We start from the raw sequence: 8,371 nt of genomic DNA on the forward strand, positions 1-8,371 counted from the left end.
TTAGAGCAAATGATGTAAATATAGGAAATGTACCTTCATGCTCATGAGTCCTTCTTGCAAACAGTATGTACATCAGGAAGATGTTCTCATGCACATGACTGAGATGCATATACTTACCTTGTGGTCTTGAGTTGGCTTAGGAAAGAATGAACCTGAGTAAACAAGGTTAGATAACACAGATACATCTAATAGCTAGAGCAAATAAAAGAAACCACAAGAGTACCAAGACTGGGATGACATGTAGAGAGTGAGTACTGAGTACTCTATTGGATATAGACATGTCCCCAAAGGTAAAGATGTGCAATGAATTCAAGGATTTCCTTCCCTTAGATGTATTACCCCCCCGCCCCGAATCTTGCATGGGATATTGGGAGAAGATAGGGAACAGAAAATCAGAGCAAAGAAAAGAAAAAAGAGCTAATGCAAACAATCAAATATGAACATGTCTTTCCCCTCCTAAAGACATGTGACCTCTCTCCTCGTGAACACCAAGCATCTGGGGTTTCTTACACTCTCCCCTGAGTATTCTCTCCCACTATAGAAATGATTAAGCTTAAGCTTTGATGTAATCTCTCTCTCCCCCTTTGACATCAATTTCCAAGAAGGGTTCTTCTGGATTTTTATTTCGAAAAGGGTTTGGTCCTTGAGTCTCAAAGCAAAGCAGCAAGTCGAATATGATGCTGGTAGAGGACAAGAGTCATCGAGTGGAGCTGGAGCAGAATGAATGCAGAAATAAGTGGCAAGCTGTCTTTCTTGTAGTGAAATCGGTAGCACCGAGTTGTGTGCTTCGGTGGCGCCGAAAGATCTCGGTTGGACCGAAGAAAACAAACCGGTGTGACCGAGTTCATTACAGAGAAAACACTTGTCACCTCAGCTCACTAGGCAATTAAGATCTCACAAGGATTTGCAAGGAATTAGCTGAAAGATTTGCAATGAATTGGATGCAGAAAAGAAAAGATCTAGATGAAGTTTTTTTTTGAAAGGGGAAACACAAATGCATGAGACAAATGCAAGAGGAAACACATGAGAACTTCATCTAGAATTGGGCGGTGACAAAGTCACCTATGTTAGAGTATATTGACTTAGGAGTCAAGTGAGGGCACTTGATCATAGGTCATACTCATCGTTTAAGCTCAAAATGGGGTTACCATTTTTCGTTTAAGCATCTTGATGTATTCACATCTTGTTGAGTTGATTTGCCCCATGATTTGTAGTAAAGCTTTTCTAAGATGGAATAACGTACCTTGGGTGGTGGTGTTGATCTTGATCATGTAGTTGAACTTGTGTGGGTTGCTCAAGGTTGATGTAGCTCATCAAGAGTTGGGAGCACCACTTGGAATTTGAGTTCATCTACCTACATGTGTTAGTTTTGCAAGGAAGAGCACTTGTGTATCCGAAATGACAATCATAAGATTTAACATAGAATTTGTCAAAGGATATATTTGAAGGGTTTTGTGCTTCCTTGTCTTCAACCACCATTGTGTAGAGACTTGGTGATGTGGAAATTGCTCAAGATATGAGTGAGTTGCAATTTCGTGGATTTAGATCCATCCAAGTACCTACAAGGGTTAGATAGCATGCAAGGGTGCAAGAATATCCAGGACATATAGATAGCATCATGAAAGGAATATCAAACATTAGTCAAAGGCTCATGCCTTGAATGTATCCGAATGGAGTTCCTACTCCAAGTTTGAAGCATCAATGATGTTCAATTCACCTCTCAAACGGCAAAAGACTTTCTCATCAAGCGGTTTGGTGAATATATCCGCCAATTGCTTATCGGTACGAACATGCTTAAGATCAATGTCCCCTTTAGCAACATGATCTCGAATGAAATGATGACAAACTTCAATATGCTTAGTTCGAGAATGTTGCACGGGATTGTGAGCAATCTTAATAGCACTTTCATTGTCACAAAGCAATGGAACATGTTTCACATATATCCCATAATCTTTAAGAGTTTGGGTCATCCAAAGTAATTGAGCACAACATGATCCAGCGGCAATGTATTCCGCTTCGGCGGTGGATAAGGATACCGAGTTCTGTTTCTTGGAGGACCAAGACACAAGAGATCTACCAAGAAATTGACAAGTACCCGAAGTGGACTTTCTATCAACCTTGTCTCCGGCATTGTCCAAGTCGGAATAGCCAACAAGATCAAAAGAAGACCTCTTAGGATACCAAATGCCAAAATTTGGTGTGTGTATTAAGTATCTCACTATCCTTTTCACAGCCTTAAGATGACACTCTTTAGGGGCCGCTTGATATCATGCACACATGCACACACTTAGCATAATATCAGGACGAGAGGCACATAGATATAACAATGAACCAATCATAGAGCGGTAAACTTTTTGATCAACCGGTTCCCCGTCCTTAGTCAACTCAAGATGTCCACTAGTAGGCATGGGTGTAGACATACCTTTGCATTCTTGCATATTGAACTTCTTGAATAAGTCCTTGGTGTACTTTGTTTGAGAAAAAAAGGTACCTTCCTTAGTTTGCTTGATTTGCAAACCAAGAAAGAATTTGAGTTCACTCATCATAGACATCTCAAACTGCTCCGACATTAGCTTTCCAAACTTTTCACTAAAATGAGGGTTAGTCGAAACAAATATGATATCATCAACATAAATTTGGCACACAAATAGTTCTCCATTAACCCTTTTAGTAAAAAGAGTAGAATCAATTTTTCCAATTTCAAAGCCTTTTTCAATAAGGAACTTGGTCAAGCATTTATACCACGCTCTAGGAGCTTGTTTAAGACCATAAAGGGCTTTGTGAAGTTTGTAAACATGATTAGGTTTCTTAGGATTGAAAAAGCCGGGAGGTTGCTTAACATAAACTTCCTCCTCAATTTCACCATTTATGAAAGCACTTTTAATGTCCATTTGGTACAAGGTGATATCATGGTGATTAGCATAAGCAAGTAAGATGCGAATGGACTCAAGTCTAGCAACAAGAGCATATGTCTCACCATAGTCCATACCTTCAACTTGAGTGTAGCCTTGGGCGACTAGGCGTGCTTTGTTGCGGAAGACTTGACCATCTTCATCTTGCTTGTTGCGAAACACCCATTTGGTACCAATGATGTTGTGGTTGTTGTCGGGCTTCTCGACCAATGTCCACACTTGGTTTCTCTCAAATTTGTGTAGCTCTTCATGCATAGCGTTAATCCAATCCGGATCTTCCAATGCTTCTTCAACCTTCATAGGTTCAATGCTAGAGATGAATGAATAATGCTCACAAAAATTAGCCAAACGAGTTTTAGAGCGAGTGATTCTCCCGGTTTGGATATCATTGTAGATTTGTTCGACGGGATGGTCTTTGGCGATTCTTGCTCGAACTCGTGGAAGCTTTGGCTTGGCTTGGGGTGGATCATTCTCTTCATCTTGTTCTTCTTCTTGGTCTTCTTCATTGTTGACGTTGTCATTTTCTTGTCGTGGTGGAGAAGGAGGTTGTTGATGTTCATCTTGGTGTACTTCCTCGTTTTCTTCGTCTTGGTGTGTCCCACTTGTGGATGCTTCCGTATCAATTCTTGGTTCGCCTTGTCGTGAGGTAGAAGCTTCCACTTGGATGGACGAGGTACTCTCCTTCACCTCCGTTGGACGAATCTTGCCAATAGACAAGTCTTGGATAGCTTCTGAAGGGTCTTTGTCTCCTACATCAATTGGCAATTGCTCTACTTGCGAGCCGTTAGATTCATCAAACTTCACATCTACCGTCTCTTCAACCTTTCAGGTGAAATTTTTGTAGACACGGTAAGTGTGAGAGTTTGAGCCATAACCAAGCAGGAAACCTTCATGAGATTTAGGAACTATTTAGAACGACAATGCTTATCAAGAATGTAGCACTTTGAGCCAAATACTCGAAAGTATCCAACTTGGGGTTTGTTACCGGCGAGGAGCTTGTATGCCGTCTTGCCGAGTAGCTTGTGAAGATACAAGCAATTTGTTGCATGAGAAACTGTCTCAACCGCTTCCGCCCAAAAGTGTTTTGGAGTCTTGTACTCATCAAGCATCGTTCTTGCCATCTCAATAAGAGTCCGGTTCTTTCTCTCAACAACTCCATTTTGTTGAGGCGTGTACGTAGTCGAGAACTTGTGTGAGATCCCTTCTTCGTCAAGAAAGGTACCCACATTTGCGTTCTTGAACTCCGTTCCATTGTCGCTCCGAACCTTCTTGATCTTCACATCAAATTGATTTTGGGCCTTCCTAGCAAAGTTTTTGAAGATCTTTTGGACTTGTGATTTGTCATCAAGAAAGAACACCCACGTAAATCTTGAAAAATCATCAACTATGACTAGACCAAATGAGTTACCACCGAGACTCTTGTAGGCATTGGGACCAAAGAGATCCATGTGAAGTAGCTCGAGTGGTCTTCTCGTGGTCATGATGTTCTTCGCACGATGACTTCCTCCAACCTGTTTTCCTGCCTGACAAGCACTACAAAGTCTATCCTTGTCAAATATGACATCTTTTATTCCAAGGATATGATCACCTTTAATAAGCTTATCAAGGTTTCGCATGCCCACATGACCTAGCCTTCTATGCCACAACCAACCCTTAGAAGATTTAGCAATTAAGCAAGTTCTAGGTTGAGCCTTTTTAGTGAAATCAACAATGTAAAGATCACCTCTACGTATACCGGTAAAGACCATTTTATGATTGTCTCTTCGAAACACTTGGCAATCTACCTCAGTAAAAAGGACATTGAAACCGAAATCAGCAAGTCTAGATACTGAAAGTAAATTGTACCCAAGAGATTCAACGAGCATGACATTTTGTATGGAGCTATCATTTGAGATGGCCACCTTACCGAGGCCAACCACCTTACCCTTTGAGTTATCACCAAAAGTGACATACTTTCGAGGGCCGTCGTTTTCAGCAAGCTCACGGAACATATCTTTATCTCCGGTCATATGATCAGTACATCCACTATCAAGGACCCATTCCTTTCCTCCAGCCATGTAGCCGAAGATTTGCCATAAGACCAAAGTGTCTCATCGCATTATCAAGATCATAGTCACTATCCTCATCCTCATCATAGTATCCATGTTCAACATCATCTTGTGATTGATCAACTCCTAGAGAGGGTAATTCATTAGATAAATGATCATTTCTATGGTTATCTTTATGAATTCTAATAGCTTCGGAAATGATATTGCTAATGATCCCAACATCTCCTATGGCACGCATGAGATTGGTAAGCTCAAATAGACAATCACCAAAGCTAGGATCACTAGAATTCATCTTACTCAAGGCAATAGACTTATGGAGAATTTTGTCTAAATTTTTCAAGGAATAATTTGGAAATCGTTCCTCAAGAAATCTCTATATAGTATAGGCACAATCAAGAGTAGGTAAGCTAGCAATCAAATTTTTGGGCAATCCTCTTATGATAAGATTGATAGTTCTAAGATTGCGAATCATGTCAAGATCCTCTTCGGGTGTGGTATGCAAAGGATCAATATGAGGTGCACAAGGGCTAGTAATGTACTTGTTCAAATGATATTCATTGAAAATCTCAAGCATTTCATTTTTCCACTCATGAAAATATCCTCCATCAAGAATAGGCACTCTACGTCTAAGACTCCCCAAAGTAGACACATCCATCTTCCTCCAAAGGTGTTTAAACCAAGGCCCAATGCTCTGATACCAATTAAAAGGATCGAGAAGAGGTGTCTAGAGGGGGGTGAATAGACTCTAATCAAGAAAAGTTACAGTTTTTAATTCTTTATGTTGATGTGGAGTTTTAGCACAAGTTTAAACATTCACAATACATATCAAGCAAGCATGCCAAGAGTATATGAGCAGCGGAAAGTAAAGCATGCAACTTGCAAGAATGTAAAGAGAAGGGATTGGAGTGTGCAAACGCAATTTGGAGACACGGAGATTTTTTATCCGTGGTTCCGATAGGTGGTGCTATCGTACATCCACGTTGATGGAGACTTCAACCCACGAAGGGTAACGGTTGCGCGAGTCCATGGAGGGCTCCGCCCACGAAGGGTCCACGAAGAAGCAACCTTGTCTATCCCACCATGGTCGTCGCCCATGAAGGACTTGCCTCACTAGGGTAGATCTTCACAAAGTAGGCGATCCCCTTGCCCTTACAAACTCCTTGGTTCAACTCCACAATCTTGTCGGAGGCTCCCAAGTGACACCTAGCCAATCTAGGAGACAGCACTCTCCAAGAAGTAACAAATGATGTGTTGATGATGAACTCCTTGCTCTTATGCTTCAAATGATAGTCTCCCCAACACTCAACTCTCTCTCACAAGATTTGGATTTGGTGGAAAGAAGATTTGAGTGGAAAGCAACTTGGGGAAGGCTAGAGATCAAGATTTATGTGGTTGGAATGGAATATCTTGACCTCAACACAAGTGTAGGTGGTTCTCTCTCAGAAAATATGTGTTGGAAGTGTAGGCATGTTCTGATGGATCTCTCCATGAATAAAGAGTGGGTGGAGGGGTATATATAGCCTCCACACAAAATCTAACCGTTACACACAAATCACCAAACTCGGTGGGACCGATTCAAAGAACTCGGTCAGACCGATTTGGTTCATAATGTGACCGTTAGGTGTTTCGGTGGGACTGACTGGATCAACTCGGCGGGACCGATGTGCTAGGGTTAGGGTAAAGCCAAAACTCGGTTTGACCGATTACTCAAACTCGGTGGGACCGATTTGGGTAATAAGCGAAACAGAGAGTTAGCCAAGCAAACTCGGTGGGACCAAAATTATTGGAATGGGCAACAGAGAGTTTGCAAGCCCATCTCGGTGAGACCGAATTGATTAGGGTTTCTGGCAGTGGCTATGTCAACTAAACTCGGTGGCTCCGGATAGAAAGAATCGGTGGATCCGAGTTTGACTTTTGGTTTGGGACATATGTGGATATGAGAAAGTGGTTGAGGGCTTTGGAGCATATCACTAAGCACTTTGAGCAAGCAAGCCATTAAGCAACACCTCATCCCCTCTTAATAGTATTGGCTTTTCCTATAGACTCAATGTGATCTTGGATCACTAAAATAGAAAATGTAGAGTCCTGAGCTTTGAGCTTGAGCCAATCCTTTGTATTTAGCACTTTGAAGGGGTTCCACATCCTCTAGTCCATGCCACTCCATTGTTGAACTTATCTGAAACATACTAGGTAGAAACATTAGTCCAACAAGAGATATGTTGACATTAATTACCAAAATCACCTAGGGAGCACTTGTGCTTTCAGCGGGTCTTGAAGGGATGGTCGGGGGCGGTGCCAAGCACGGCGGTGCGGTGAGGTCGAGGGGAGGGCAGAAGCAGGGGACTGGTGAAAGATCGTTGATGTCGCTTAGAGGGGGGGGTGAATAGGCGCTTTAAAATAATTACGGTTGGCTTGAACAAATGCGGAATAAACCTAGCGGTTAATTTGACAAGCACAAAACTTACAACAACTAGGCTCACCTATGTGCACCAATAACTTATGCTAAGCAAGATAAACAACTAAGTGATTGCAAGATATATGACAAGAAACAATATGGCTATCACAAAGTAAAGTGCATAAGTAAAGGGTTCGAGTAAGAGATAACCGAGACACGCGGAGACGACGATGTATCCCGAAGTTCACACCCTTGCGGATGCTAATCTCCGTTTGGAGCGGTGTGGAGGCACAATGCTCCCCAAGAAGCCACTAGGGCCACCGTAATCTCCACACGCCCTCGCACAATGCAAGATGCTGTGATTCCACTAAGGGACCCTTGAGGGCGGTCACCGAACCCGTACAAAATGGCAACCCTTGGGGGCGGTCACCGAACCCGTACACTTTGGCAACCCTTGGGGGCGGTCACCGGAACCCGTCAAATTGCTCGGGGCGATCTCCACAACCTAATTGGAGACCCCGACGCTTGCCCGGAGCTTTACACCACAATGATTGAGCTCCGAACACCACCAACCGTCTAGGGCGCCCAAGCACCCAAGAGGAACAAGCTCAAGGGCACCAAGCACCCAAGAGTAATAAGCTTCTCAACTTGTAACTTCCACGTATCACCGTGGAGAACTCAAACCGATGCACCAAATGCAATGGCAAGGGCACACGGAATGCCCAAGTCCTTCTCTCTCAAATCCCACCGAAGCAACTAATGCTAGGGAGGAAAATGAGAGGAAGAACAAGAAGGAGAACACCAAGAACTCCAAGATCTAGATCCAATGGGTTCCCCTCACATAGAGGAGAAAGTGATTGGTGGAAATGTGGATCTAGATCTCCTCTCTCTTTTCCCTCAAAAACTAGCAAGAATCCATGGAGGGATTGAGAGTTAGCAAGCTCGAAGAAGGTCAACAATGGGGGAAGAACACGAGCTCAAGAGATAAGGTAGAATGGGGAAGAAGACCCCCTTAT

This window comes from Triticum aestivum, chromosome 5D (genome assembly GCF_018294505.1).
Source record: "Triticum aestivum cultivar Chinese Spring chromosome 5D, IWGSC CS RefSeq v2.1, whole genome shotgun sequence".
In the NCBI taxonomy this organism is placed as follows: domain Eukaryota; kingdom Viridiplantae; phylum Streptophyta; class Magnoliopsida; order Poales; family Poaceae; genus Triticum; species Triticum aestivum.